This window comes from Pleurodeles waltl, chromosome 12, assembly GCF_031143425.1.
Source record: "Pleurodeles waltl isolate 20211129_DDA chromosome 12, aPleWal1.hap1.20221129, whole genome shotgun sequence".
NCBI classification, from domain to species: Eukaryota; Metazoa; Chordata; class Amphibia; order Caudata; family Salamandridae; genus Pleurodeles; species Pleurodeles waltl.
Window position 1 is genome coordinate 57,190,470 of NC_090451.1, and position 15,649 is coordinate 57,206,118.

At 46.6% G+C, this 15,649-nt stretch overlaps 1 protein-coding gene across 1 annotated transcript in view; it reads left to right on the top strand.

The window, feature by feature from the left end:
- UPF1 (UPF1 RNA helicase and ATPase) overlaps positions 1-15,649 on the top strand; it is a 493,404-nt gene that overhangs the window by 425,879 nt on the left and 51,876 nt on the right. The gene's annotated exons all lie outside the window — the stretch shown is intronic.

Genomic DNA, 15,649 nt, shown 5'->3' on the forward strand with positions numbered 1-15,649 from the left:
TCCTTGGCATGGTTACCCCCTGACTTTTTGCCTTTGCTGATGCTATGTTTACAATTGAAAGTGTGCTGAGGCCTGCTAACCAGGCCCCAGCACCAGTGTTCTTTCCCTAACCTGTACTTTTGTATCCACAATTGGCAGACCCTGGCATCCAGATAAGTCCCTTGTAACTGGTACTTCTAGTACCAAGGGCCCTGATGCCAAGGAAGGTCTCTAAGGGCTGCAGCATGTCTTATGCCACCCTGGAGACCTCTCACTCAGCACAGACACACTGCTTGCCAGCTTGTGTGTGCTAGTGAGGACAAAACGAGTAAGTCGACATGGCACTCCCCTCAGGGTGCCATGCCAGCCTCTCACTGCCTATGCAGTATAGGTAAGACACCCCTCTAGCAGGCCTTACAGCCCTAAGGCAGGGTGCACTATACCATAGGTGAGGGTACCAGTGCATGAGCATGGTACCCCTACAGTGTCTAAACAAAACCTTAGACATTGTAAGTGCAGGGTAGCCATAAGAGTATATGGTCTGGGAGTCTGTCAAACACGAACTCCACAGCACCATAATGGCTACACTGAAAACTGGGAAGTTTGGTATCAAACTTCTCAGCACAATAAATGCACACTGATGCCAGTGTACATTTTATTGCAAAATACACCCCAGAGGGCACCTTAGAGGTGCCCCCTGAAACTTAACCGACTGTCTGTGTAGGCTGACTAGTTCCAGCAGCCTGCCACACCAGAGACATGTTGCTGGCCCCATGGGGAGAGTGCCTTTGTCACTCTGAGGCCAGTAACAAAGCCTGCACTGGGTGGAGATGCTAACACCTCCCCCAGGCAGGAGCTGTGACACCTGGCGGTGAGCCTCAAAGGCTCACCCCTTTGTCACAGCCCAGCAGGGCACTCCAGCTTAGTGGAGTTGCCCGCCCCCTCCGGCCACGGCCCCCACTTTTGGCGGCAAGGCTGGAGGGAACAAAGAAAGCAACAAGGAGGAGTCACTGACCAGTCAGGACAGCCCCTAAGGTGTCCTGAGCTGAGGTGACTCTGACTTTTAGAAATCCTCCATCTTGCAGATGGAGGATTCCCCCAATAGGGTTAGGATTGTGACCCCCTCCCCTTGGGGGGAGGCACAAAGAGGGTGTACCCACCCTCAGGGCTAGTAGCCATTGGCTACTAACCCCCCAGACCTAAACACGCCCTTAAATTTAGTATTTAAGGGCTACCCTGAACCCTAGAAAATTAGATTCCTGCAAACTACAAGAAGAAGGACTGCCTAGCTGAAACCCCTGCAGAGGAAGACCAGAAGACGACAACTGCCTTGGCTCCAGAAACTCACCGGCCTGTCTCCTGCCTTCCAAAGAACTCTGCTCCAGCGACGCCTTCCAAGGGACCAGCGACCTCTGAATCCTCTGAGGACTGCCCTGCTTCGAAAAAGACAAGAAACTCCCGAGGACAGCGGACCTGCTCCAAAAAGACTGCAACTTTGTTTCAAGGAGCAGCTTTAAAGACCCTGCAATCTCCCCGCAAGAAGCGTGAGACTTGCAACACTGCACCCGGCGACCCCGACTCGGCTGGTGGAGAACCAACACCTCAGGGAGGACCCCCGGACTACTCTACGACTGTGAGTACCAAAACCTGTCCCCCCTGAGCCCCCACAGCGCCGCCTGCAGAGGGAATCCCGAGGCTTCCCCTGACCGCGACTCTCTGAAACCTAAGTCCCGACGCCTGGAAAAGACCCTGCACCCGCAGCCCCCAGGACCTGAAGGACCGGACTTTCACTGTAGGAGTGACCCCCAGGAGTCCCTCTCCCTTGCCCAAGTGGAGGTTTCCCCGAGGAACCCCCCCCTTGCCTGCCTGCAGCGCTGAAGAGATCCCTTGATCTCTCATAGACTAACATTGCGAACCCGACGCTTGTTTCTACACTGCACCCGGCCGCCCCCGCGCTGCTGAGGGTGAAATTTCTGTGTGGGCTTGTGTCCCCCCCCCCCCGGTGCCCTACAAAACCCCCCTGGTCTGCCCTCCGAAGACACGGGTACTTACCTGCAAGCAGACCGTAACCGGGGCACCCCCTTCTCTCCATTCTAACCTATGCGTTTTGGGCACCACTTTGAACTCTGCACCTGACCGGCCCTGAGCTGCTGGTGTGGTGACTTTGGGGTTGCTCTGAACCCCCAACGGTGGGCTACCTTGGACCAAGAACTGAACCCTGTAAGTGTCTTACTTACCTGGTAAAACTAACCAAAACTTACCTCCCCAGGAACTGTGAAAATTGCACTAAGTGTCCACTTTTAAAGTAGCTATTTGTGAATAACTTGAAAAGTATACATGCAATTGAAATGATTCAAAGTTCCTAATGTACTTACCTGCAATACCTTTCAAACAAGATATTACATGTTAAATTTGAACCTGTGGTTCTTAAAATAAACTAAGAAAAGATATTTTTCTATACAAAACCTATTGGCTGGATTTGTCTCTGAGTGTGTGTACCTCATTTATTGTCTATGTGTATGTACAACAAATGCTTAACACTACTCCTTGGATAAGCCTACTGCTCGACCACACTACCACAAAATAGAGCATTAGTATTATCTATTTTTACCACTATTTTACCTCTAAGGGGAACCCTTGGACTCTGTGCATGCTATTCCTTACTTTGAAATAGCACATACAGAGCCAACTTCCTACATGCATCCCTAATTAAAAAAAAAAAAAAAATCTGTACATACTTATTCACATAGGGGCTTTCGTTTCAGCCCTTTTCAACTATTTGCTCTTTTCACTAAGTGACATTTTGCTCTTGCCAAATTTACCTATGCCTGAAAAGGAGTCCTCTTATGTGCAAAGGCTGGTACGCCAAATATCTGCTTCCTTTTCTGCTATCATTTCATGCTATTTTAATGTATTTTTTTCAGTGTTTTTTTTTAACCAATTTTTTTTATTTTTTCAATATTTCCTCAATTTTTAATCATATGGGGAGGATAGCCTTGTTGGTTCGACCATTCAGTTCTACTTAAAACGATCTAGGGTTGTTGATCAATAAAGACATAAACTTGCTTGACCTCAGCTACAGAAAAATAAATTTTAATTACTCCAAGAAGCACAGCATAAATGAATGAGCTTTGAAGTGCTCTTCTCCAAGTGCTAATTCCTTGAGCTCATCCATGTGAGTTCAGTCATGTCAGGTTCAAATTGCTTTCACATGCTTTTCAGATGTATCATTCTTTTTCAGCAGAAAATAATCCATATTATTTGTAGGCTTTATGCAATAGACTTCATTTGAGACTGAATGCTGTCTGTTGGGCACCTCTAAGGAAGATAATCTAGCTGATCATGTAGATGCCTGCTTATCCTTGTAGTGTTCCCATGTATGTATAGGCATGGGTGCTACTTCCCCAACAACCGTCTGTGTTCTGCATGAACATCACTTAGTATTCAGACTGAAAAGAAATTAATATGAAAAGAACCATTTCTCGTGGATACTTCTACCTGTAGATTCCTCACCTGTTAACCCAGGGCTCCAGACTGGATCAGTAAATTTGTCATAGCTCTACTATGCCAGTAGGGAGGCATTCTACCACCTGCAGATTCCTCACCTATTCCATCAAACTCACTCTTGTGAAGGATGGTCATAGGCCACTATTTAAAAAGATCCAGTATAGTTGGTGCACTGCCATGATTGATATGTTGTTGAGTTATCTATGGGTACAGAATAAATGGATGTGGAACTGACGGTGCTCCAAGCTGGGTGCTATGAGGCTCCAGTGACATTAGATGCAGTTTCCTGCAGCAAGCCAGTGCCCCTATCAAGGCAGAACTGAAAATGGTTCTTGGCCCCCCACCACCACACCCTACCTACCTTTCCATTTGTTTTGGATGGTGTCCCACATATTGAGTAGAGAGGGCTACAGTGTTATTAGTCTAAGTAACCTCATGATTTTCAGCATGTCTTAGTGTTGATATCTGGTGAAACAAATTCTCAGTAGATCATGCAATACTAAAATGTAGGTTCAATTATAGACGGGTTGTGTGGAAATTAGGTGATAATCTTATTAGCATTTTACTCTATATTTGTATTTTGTAGGTTTATATTTTTATAGTATCAGTCAATAAAAATAGGTTCGATGGCATCTGTCGCTGTAGATACGCATGTTCTGCAATAGCTCGCCATCTGGTGTTGGGCCGGAGTGTTACAAGTTGTTTTTCTTCGAAGAAGTCTTTCGAGTCACGGGACCGAGTGACTCCTCCTTTTGTCTCCATTGCGCATGGGCGTCGACTCCATCCTCGATTGTTTTTTTTCCGCCATCGGGTTCGGACGTGTTCCTGTCGCTCCGAGTTTCGGAACAGAAAAAATAGTTAATTTCGGAAGATTTTCGTCGGTATTGTTGCGTTCGGGATCGGCATACTTACATTCAACACCGCATCGAAGATCGAAGAGCTCCGGTGCCCTTCGGGGTAATTTTTCGATCCTCCGTCGGGGCCTGGTCGGCCCGACCGCGTGCTGAAGAACGCCGATGGAACGGACCCCGTTCCGTTTCTGCCCCAAATGCCACAATAAATACCCCTACACAGACCAACACTTGGTCTGCAACCTGTGCCTGTCACCTGAGCACAGCGAAGACACCTGCGAGGCCTGTCGTGCGTTCCGGTCCCGAAAAACACTCCGAGACCGTCGAGCCAGAAGACTTCAAATGGCGTCCGCACCGACAGCCCGACGGGAGTTCGAGGAACAGGAAGAGGAAGGTACCTTCTCGATCCAAGACTCAGACTCCGAAGGATTCGACGATACACAAACCGTGAGTAAGACGTCGAAAACCACACAAAGAAACATTTACAAGGCCCAGGGGACGCCACTGCCACCAGGCCATGGCTCAACCCATAAAATCGGTGACCGACCGTCGGCACCGAAAAAGGCCCAAACAGTGCCGAGATCGTCCGACTCCGGTCGAGACACCGGCACGCAGCCTTCTCGGGACCGAGAAAGTGCTGGAGACAAGCCTCGACACCGAGATGCCGGTGTGGACACGGCTCGACGCCGAGACAGCGGCACCGAAACAGATCGACGCCGAGAGGTTTCGGCCCCGAAAAGGAAAAAAGTCACCTCGGAGCCGAAAAAACACGCAGACAAAGTTTCGACGCCGAAACAAACTGCAAGCGACCCAGCTTCAGGCTCTTATACAGAAGAGCACTCGCTAACCTCCCAAATGCAGAAGCATAGGTTTGAGGAAGAGCTACAAGCAACTGATGCGGACCATACGCAAAAGCGTATCTTCATTCAGCAGGGGACAGGAAAAATAAGCACCCTTCCCCCCATTAGGAGAAAGAGAAGGTTGGAGTTCCAGACGGAACAAGCACCACAACCAAAAGTGGTGAAAAGAGTTACACCACCACCCTCTCCTCCGCACGTGATTAACGTTTCACCAGCACAAACGCCATCACACTCCCCAGCTCACACCACCATGAGCCAGGGTGACCAAGACCAGGACGCATGGGACCTATACGACGCCCCAGTGTCAGATAACAGCCCAGAGGCATACCCTACAAAACCATCTCCACCAGAAGACAGCACCGCGTACTCTCAGGTGGTGGCTAGAGCAGCACAATTTCACAACGTAAGCCTCCACTCAGAACAGGTCGAGGATGATTTCTTGTTCAACACACTCTCCTCCACCCACAGCTCCTACCAAAGCCTGCCTATGCTCCCTGGTATGCTCCGGCACGCAAAAGACATATTTAAGGACCCGGTCAAAAGTAGGGCAATCACACCAAGGGTGGAAAAAAAGTATAAGCCGCCTCCTACAGACCCGGCTTTCATCACAACACAGCTGCCACCAGACTCTGTTGTTGTAGGAGCAGCTAGGAAAAGGGCCAACTCTCACACATCTGGAGATGCACCACCCCCAGATAAAGAAAGCCGCAAGTTTGATGCAGCTGGTAAAAGAGTCGCAGCACAAGCTGCAAACCAGTGGCGCATCGCGAACTCCCAGGCACTACTTGCGCGCTATGACAGAGCCCACTGGGACGAGATGCAACATCTCATTGAACATCTGCCCAAAGACTTCCAAAATAGGGCAAAACAAGTGGTTGAGGAGGGACAGGCCATCTCCAACAACCAGATCCGCTCCTCCATGGACGCTGCAGATACAGCTGCACGGACAATTAATACATCTGTAACTATCAGAAGGCATGCATGGCTCCGAACGTCTGGATTTAAACCAGAGATTCAACAAGCAGTTCTCAATATGCCTTTTAATGAAAAAGAACTGTTCGGTCCAGAAGTGGACACAGCGATTGAGAAACTCAAAAAAGATACGGACACTGCTAAAGCCATGGGCGCACTCTACTCCCCGCAGAGCAGAGGGAATTACAGCTCATTCCGTAAAACGCCCTTTCGAGGGGGGTTTCGGGGTCAAAGCACACAAGCCAGCACCTCACAAGCCACACCGTCCAGTTACCAAGGACAGTATAGAGGAGGTTTTCGGGGACAATATAGAGGAGGGCAATTCCCTAGAAATAGAGGAAGATTCCAAAGCCCCAAAACCCCTACTACTAAACAGTGACTCACATGTCACTCACCCCCTCCACACAACACCAGTGGGGGGACGAATAGGTCATTATTACAGAGCATGGGAGAAAATCACTACAGACACTTGGGTTCTAGCAATTATCCAACATGGTTACTGCATAGAATTTCTACAGTTCCCTCCAAACATACCACCAAAAGCACAAAATTTAACAACACACCATTCCAATCTCCTAGAGATAGAAGTGCAGGCACTATTGCAAAAGAATGCAATCGAATTAGTGCCAAACACACAAATAAACACAGGAGTTTACTCACTGTACTTTCTGATACCAAAGAAGGACAAAACACTGAGACCAATCCTAGACCTCAGAGTAGTCAACACTTTCATCAAATCAGACCACTTCCACATGGTCACACTACAAGAAGTATTGCCATTGCTAAAGCTGCACGACTACATGGCAACTTTAGACCTCAAGGATGCTTATTTCCATATACCAATTCACACATCGCACAGGAAATACCTAAGGTTTGTATTCAAAGGAATACATTACCAATTCAAGGTACTGCCTTTCGGATTAACAACCGCACCAAGAGTCTTTACCAAATGTCTAGCGGTAGTCGCTGCACACATCAGAAGGCAGCAAATACATGTGTTCCCATATCTAGACGACTGGCTAATCAAGGCCCATTCGTTAATAGAGTGCTCAAATCACACAAATCATATCATACAAACCCTCTTCAAACTAGGGTTCACCGTCAATTTCACAAAATCCAAAATTCGGCCACGCAAGGTACAACAATACCTGGGAGCCATAATAGACACATCAAAAGGAGTAGCCACTCCAAGTCCACAAAGAATTCTAAATTTCAACACCATCATACAACGCATGTATCCAACACAAAACATACAAGCAAAGATGGTATTACAACTCCTAGGCATGATGTCATCATGCATAGCCATTGTCCCAAACGCAAGACTGCACATGAGGCCCTTACAACAATGCCTAGCATCACAGTGGTCTCAAGCACAGGGTCACCTTCTAGATCTGGTGTTAATAAGACCGCCAAACTTACCTCTCGCTTCTGTGGTGGAACAACATAAATTTAAACAAGGGGCGGCCTTTCCAAGACCCAGTGCCACAATACGTAATAACAACAGATGCTTCCATGACAGGGTGGGGAGCACACCTCGATCAACACAGCATACAAGGACAATGGAACGTACATCAAACAAAACTGCATATCAATCACCTAGAACTTCTTGCAGTTTTTCAAGCACTAAAAGCTTTCCAACCAATAATAGTTCACAAATACATTCTCGTCAAAACAGACAACATAACAACAATGTATTATCTAAACAAGCAGGGAGGGACGCACTCCACGCAGTTAAGCATGTTAGCACAAAAAATTTGGCATTGGGCAATTCACAACCAAATTCGCCTAATTGCACAGTTTATACCAGGGATACAAAATCAACTCGCAGACAATCTCTCTCGAGATCACCAACAGGTCCACGAATGGGAAATTCACCCCCAAATACTGAACACTTATTTCAAACTCTGGGGAACACCTCAGATAGACTTGTTTGCGACAAGGGAGAACGCAAAATGCCAAAACTTCGCATCCAGATACCCACACAAACAATCCCAAGGCAATGCCCTATGGATGAACTGGTCAGGGATATTTGCTTACGCTTTTCCTCCTCTCCCTCTCCTTCCTTACCTGGTAAACAAACTCAGTCAAAGCAAACTCAAACTCATATTGATAGCACCAACTTGGGCAAGGCAACCCTGGTACACAACGCTGCTAGACCTATCAGTGGTACCCTGCATCAAATTGCCCAACAGGCCAGATCTGTTGACACAGCACAACCAAAAGATCAGACACCCAGATCCAGCATCGCTGAATCTAGCAATCTGGCTCCTGAAATCCTAGAATTCGGGCACTTACAACTTACCCAAGAATGTATGGAAGTCATAAAACAAGCAAGAAGGCCATCCACCAGGCACTGCTATGCAAGTAAATGGAAGAGGTTTGTTTGCTACTGCCATATTAATCAAATACAACCATTACACACAACTCCAGAACATGTAGTGGGTTACTTGCTTCACTTACAAAAATCTAACCTAGCTTTCTCTTCCATTAAGATTCACCTTGCAGCAATATCTGCATACCTGCAGACTACCTATTCAACTTCCCTATATAAAATACCAGTCATTAAAGCATTCATGGAGGGCCTTAGGAGAATTATACCACCAAGAACACTACCTGTTCCTTCATGGAACCTAAATGTTGTCCTAACTAGACTTATGGGTCCACCTTTTGAACCCATGCACTCCTGCGACATACAGTTCCTAACCTGGAAGGTGGCATTTCTCATCGCCATTACTTCCCTGAGAAGAGTAAGCGAAATTCAGGCGTTTACTATACAGGAACCTTTTATACAACTACACAAAAATAAAGTCGTCCTAAGGACCAATCCTAAATTTTTGCCAAAGGTTATTTCACCGTTCCATCTAAATCAAACAGTGGAACTTCCGGTGTTCTTTCCACAGCCAGATACCGTAGCTGAAAGGGCACTACATACATTAGATGTCAAAAGAGCATTAATGTATTACATTGACAGAACAAAGAACATCAGAAAGACTAAACAACTCTTTATTGCATTTCAAAAACCTCATGCAGGAAACCCAATTTCAAAACAAGGTATAGCCAGATGGATAGTTAAATGCATCCAAATCTGCTACCTTAAAGCTAAACGACAGCTGCCCATTACACCAAGGGCACACTCAACCAGAAAGAAAGGTGCTACCATGGCCTTTCTAGGAAACATCCCAATGCAAGAAATATGTAAGGCAGCCACATGGTCTACGCCTCACACATTCACCAAGCACTACTGTGTAGACGTGCTATCCGCACAACAAGCCACAGTAGGTCAAGCTGTATTAAGGACATTATTTCAGACTACTTCCACTCCTACAGGCTGATCCACCGCTTTTGGGGAAATAACTGCTTACTAGTCTATTGCAGAACATGCGTATCTACAGCGACAGATGCCATCGAACTGAAAATGTCACTTACCCAGTGTACATCTGTTCGTGGCATCAGTCGCAGTAGATTCGCATGTGCCCACCCGCCTCCCCGGGAGCCTGTAGCAGTTTGGAAGTTACCTTCAATTATTTATATATGTATCATCTCAACCTTAAATAAGTGCATACTTAGTCACTCCATTGCATGGGCACTATTACTACAATTCAACTCCTACCTCACCCTCTGCGGGGAAAAACAATCGAGGATGGAGTCGACGCCCATGCGCAATGGAGACAAAAGGAGGAGTCACTCGGTCCCGTGACTCGAAAGACTTCTTCGAAGAAAAACAACTTGTAACACTCCGGCCCAACACCAGATGGCGAGCTATTGCAGAACATGCGAATCTACTGCGACTGATGCCACGAACAGATGTACACTGGGTAAGTGACATTTTCATTCCCCTCCAACCGTCAATCCTACTTAAGAAATTAAGAAGATTCTTTCACTTTATACAATGTGTATTATAAACCGCACTTCTGTAGTTTCATGTAAAATCCCACTTTTTCTACTAGATTCCCTTGAGTTGCCTTTCATGCGCACACATTACAAAAGGCAATACCATTAAAACTCCATCTCGCATAAAATTAACCACTTGTATAAGAAGTTATTCTTTCAGGGGATCCTCATCAGTAGTCCTAAGCACTGAGAAATCCCACCCACACACAGGGACCCCAAAGCACTTCAACATTTTAGTCCCTAGTATATGGTGCCCCTGGCACCTAGGTCATGGGTACCAAAGAGTGTCCCTAAGGGTTGCAGCATGTATTGTGCCACCCTAAGGGACCCCTCGTCTAGCTCATGCAGACTGCCTTTGCAGGCTGCGTGTCTTGGTGCACCCGAAAGTGAAAGCACGACATGGCACACAGCTTGTGCCATGCCCACTGACACGGCATGTAATGTGTAAGTCACCCAGGCCTTATTGCCTTAAGGCAGGTTGCATTATATTACATGTCAACGTATCTGCAAGAGCAGATATGCCCCTGCTATGTCTGTCAATTCTTAGACATAATAGGTGACCCGAAAAGCCATTTTAAATACATGTGCTTGACAGTGGTCAAAATGAGTTCCTCAGCTTACATGATGTATTCACTGAAACCAGGTATGTTTGGTATCAGACATCTCTTATTAATAAACCCTCATTGATTCCAGTGATTATTTTAATACATGCACCCAGAGGACACCTTAAAGATGCCCCCTGAAAACCTACCCAACTACTAGTGTGCGGACCAACTTACTTCAACCAGCCTGACAACACAAACTAGTTTCTGACCCCCAGGGGTGAGAGCCCAAGCTCTTGGGCTGTCAGGAACAAAGCCTACCCTGGAAGGGTGTTACCACTCACTCCCCGTCCAACCACATGACCTGCAAATTAGCATCCAAGGCATGAAGCTTCAAAGAACCCACTACCTTTGGTTTGTGAATCTGGCTTCCCTCACAGGCCCCCCTCTCCCACGAGTGATCCGGAGACAAGGACCAGATGCCTCAGGGCACCTTTGCACCTGCCCACCTCGGCCCAAGAAGAAGAGTACCAAAGTTGTCCCCACATCCCTGAGCTTCATGAGACCTGCGCCCACTTGTTGGTTCAGCCGGACTGGACCGCTAGGCCCAGCCTGCGGTCTTTTTGTGCATGTTCCATGTCTTGCAACTGCTTCCGATAACAGAAACTCTCAGTCTAAGGACACTTCTGTACCTGGCTGCCCTAGCTCCAGGAGAAGAACATCCCTGCACCCTGTCCCCCAGTGCTGCTTGAGGTGACCAGTTGGTGCTGCCTAGGACAGTGACCCATACTAAAGTCTAGAATATTGGTCCTGTAAGTCGCTGTGAAGTACATGTATGTAGTCAATGCTTTTCCTCCATAGGTTAAAATTACAGCTTAAGAAATTTCACTATTGACTTTTTAAACCTGTAAGAATTTCTAATTCAAAATGTACTAACCGGATCGTGGTGATTTTGGTGCCTAAAATTATATAAAGATAAGTATTATTTTTTTTATAAACTGGGTGTGGATCTCCTTATGGAGTCATGTGTATCATTTGACTGTGCATGCAGCAGATGTCTAGCACTCCTCTCTGATGAGCCGAAGGCTTTTTGGCCACACTATCCCCATAGAAAACACCTTAGGATTGCTAGTGATACCTTGGCACAGTTTACCTCTTTATAGTATACTATATTAAGAACCAGCTCCCTACAAAAAAAAAATATATATATATATATATATATATATATATATATATATATATATATATATATATATGTTCGATGGCATGTGTAGCTGCAGATACACATGCTGTGCATATCCCGCCATCTAGTGTTGGGCTCGGAGTGTTACAAGTTGTTTTTCTTCGAAGAAGTCTTTTCGAGTCACGAGATCGAGGGACTCCTCCCCTTTCGGCTCCATTGCGCATGGGCGTCAACTCCATCTTAGATTGTTTTCTTTCCGCCATTGGGTTCGGACGTGTTCCTCTTCGCTCCGTGTTTCGGTTCGGAAAATTAGTTAAATCTCGGAAAATTCGACGGTATTGTTTGCGTTGGGTATCGGGTTAGTTAACGCAGATCGACACCGAAGTTTGAACAGCTCCGGTGACCCTTCGGGGTTTCGATTCCCCGGCGGGGCCTGGGCGGCCCGACCACGTGCGTCTTCAAGGCTAATGGAACGGACCCCATTCCGCTTATGCCCCGAATGCCACAACAAGTATCCTTACACAGATCAGCATTTGGTCTGTAATTTGTGTTTGTCTCCCGAACACAAAGAGGATACCTGCAAGGCCTGTCGAGCGTTTCGGTCGAGGAAAACATTGAGGGACCGGAGAGCAAGAAGACTTCAAATGGCGTCGGCGCCGTCAGGACACCACGTCTTGGAGGAAGAAGAAACCTTCTCCATTGCTGACTCTGACTCGGACGAGGCCGAAACAGAACAGACGCTGAAAACTGAGTAAGACAGCCCTGCCCAAAACCCACGGAAAAAACCATGAAAGCACAGGGGACGCCACCACCGGCAGGCCATGGCTTAACCCGAAAATTAGGTGACCGTCCATCGGCACCGAAAAAGGGCACACGTGTCGAAGTCATCCGACTCCGTTCGAGATACTGGCACAGAACAAACTCGGTACCGAGACACCGGGTCAGAGCAATCTCGACACCGAGATACCGGCACAGAGATGAGTTGGCACCGAGATATCGGAACACCGAAAGCCAAAAAAGTGTCTTCGGAGCCGAAAAAGACGGTTGAAAAGGTTTCGATACCGAAACATCCGGCTTCGGAGCCGAAACCAAGTTCCTACACGGAGGAACAAGGCCTGTCCTCACAAATGCAAGGACACAAATTCGGACAAGAGCTAGAAGCAGGGATTACACACAGATAAGGCTCCACATTCAAAAGGAGACAGGAAAAATAAGAACTCTCCCTCCTATCAGAATGAAAAGGAAACTTGCTTTCCAAGATAAAGACAAACAACCACAGGCAAAGGTGGCAAAACAAGTAACTCCGCCACCATCACCACATCGCTCACCACAACCATCACCAATGGCTACCCCACCGATGATGCAGTCTCCAACACACACAGGGATGAGCCAAGATGACCCTGATGCATGGGATCTTTATGATGCGCCTGTATCAGACAACAGTCCCAACTGTTATCCAGCAAGACCATCACCACCTGAAGACAGTACTGCTTACACACAGGTGGTGTCCAGAGCAGCTGCTTTTCACCTTGTCACCCTGCACGCTGAACCGATTGAAGATGACTTTTTGTTTAATACTCTGTCGTCCACACAGAGTCAGTACCAAAGTCTTCCCATGTTACCAGGAATGTTGAAACACGCAAAGCAAGTATTTCAATAGCCTGTGAAAGGCAGGGCCATCACTCCTAGGGTGGAGAAAAAGTACAAGCCTCCCCCAACAGACCCTGTGTACATCACGCAGCAATTGACACCTGGCTCAGTGGTAGGTGCAGCTCGCAAAAAGGGCGAATTCACACACCTCTAGAGATGCACCACCACCCGACAAGGAAAGTCGCAAGTTCGATGCAGCAGGGAAAAGAGTTGCAGCACAAGCAGCCAATCAATGGCGCATTGCCAAGTCACAGGCCTTACTATCGAGATATGATAGAGCTCATTGGGACGAAATGCAACACTTCATAGAACATCTACCCAAAGAGCTCCAAAAGCGTGCACAACAAGTGGTGGAAGAGGGCTAAAGTATCTCTAATAACCAGATACGATTGGCAATGGATGCAGCAGACACAGCTGCAAGAACTGTAAATACAGCGGTCACCATACGGAGACACGCATGGCTACGCACCTCAGCATTCAAACCAGAATTCAACAGGCGGTGCTTAATATGCCTTTTAACGGACAGCAGTTGTTAAGTGACACTGCTATCGAAACTAAAAAAGGACACAGATACGGCCAAGGCCCACAGGGCAGAGGCACATTTCAGAAAACACAATTTAGAGGGGGGTTTCGGGGCCAAAGCACAGAACCCTAAACCTCACAAACCAGACCCACATACCAGAGCCAGTATCAGAGAGGAGGTTTTCAGGGACAAATACAGAGGTGGACAGTTCCCTAAAACTAGAGGAAAGTTCCAAAGTCCCAAGACCCCTCAAAATAAACAGTGACTTCAGTGTCACAAATCCCCAACACAACACCAGTGGGGGGGATACTAACAGATTTTTACCAAAACTGGGAGGAAATAAGACACGTGGGTCCTAGCCATTATCCAACATGGTTATTGCATAGAATTCCTACAATTTCCACCAAATGTGCCACCAAGAAGACACAACATGTCCAAACAACACATGGATCTATTACAGCTGGAGGTCCAAGCGTTGTTGCAAAAAGATGCAATAGAACTAGTACCCAATCATCAGAAAGGAATGGGTGTTTACTCCCTGTACTTTCTCATACCCAAAAAAGACAAAACTCTAAGACCCATCTTAGATCTCAGAACACTAAATCTTTATATCAAATCAGATCACTTTCACATGGTGACCCTTCAAGACGTAATCCCCTTGCTCAAACAACAAGACTACATGACGACATTAGACCTCAAGGATGCGTATTTCCATATACCCATAAATCCTTCCCACAGAAAATACTTAAGGTTTGTAATCCAAGGGTTACATTACCAATTCAAAGTGTTGCCATTCGGGATAACAGCGCCAAAAGTCTTAACAAAATTCCTTGCCGTAGTGGCAGCCCATATCAGAAGACAGCAAATACATGTGTTCCCGTATCTGGACGATTGGTTAATCAAAACCAATACGCAAGAACAGTGTTCAACACACAAAATATGTTATAGAAACCCTTCACAAACTAGGGTTCTCACTGAACTACAAAAAATCACACCTACAGCCGTGTCAAATACAACAGTACTTGGGAGCAACAATCAACACAAAAGAAGGGATTGCCACTCCAAGTCCACAAAGGGTACAGGCATTCCAAAACGTAATACAGGTCATGCACCTAAACCAAAGGTTCCAGGTAAAATTAGGGATGAAACTACTAGGCATGATGTCCTCATGCATGGCCATTGTCCAAACGCAAGATTACACATGCGGCCCTTACAACAGTGCCTAGCAACACAATGGTCACAAGCACAGGGTCAACTTCAGGATCTAGTGTTGATAGACCGCCAAAGATACACCTCGCTTCAATGGTGGAATACTATAAATTTAAACCAAGGGTGGCCTTTCCAAGACCCAGGGCCTCAATACGTGATCACAACAGATGCTTCCATGGTAGGGTGGGGAGCACACCTCAACCAACACAGCATCCAAGGACAATGGGACACTCAGCAGAGACAGTTTCACATAAATCACTTAGAACTACTGGCAGTATTTCTAGCGTTGAAAGCATTTCAACCCATAATAAGCCACAAACACATTCTTGTCAAAACAGACAACATGACAACGATGTATTACCTGAACAAACAGGGAGGAACACACTCGACACAGTTGTGTCTCCTGGCACAGAGAATATGGCATTGGGCGTTTCACAACCATATTCGTCTAATAGCACAGTTTATTCCAGGGATTCAGAATC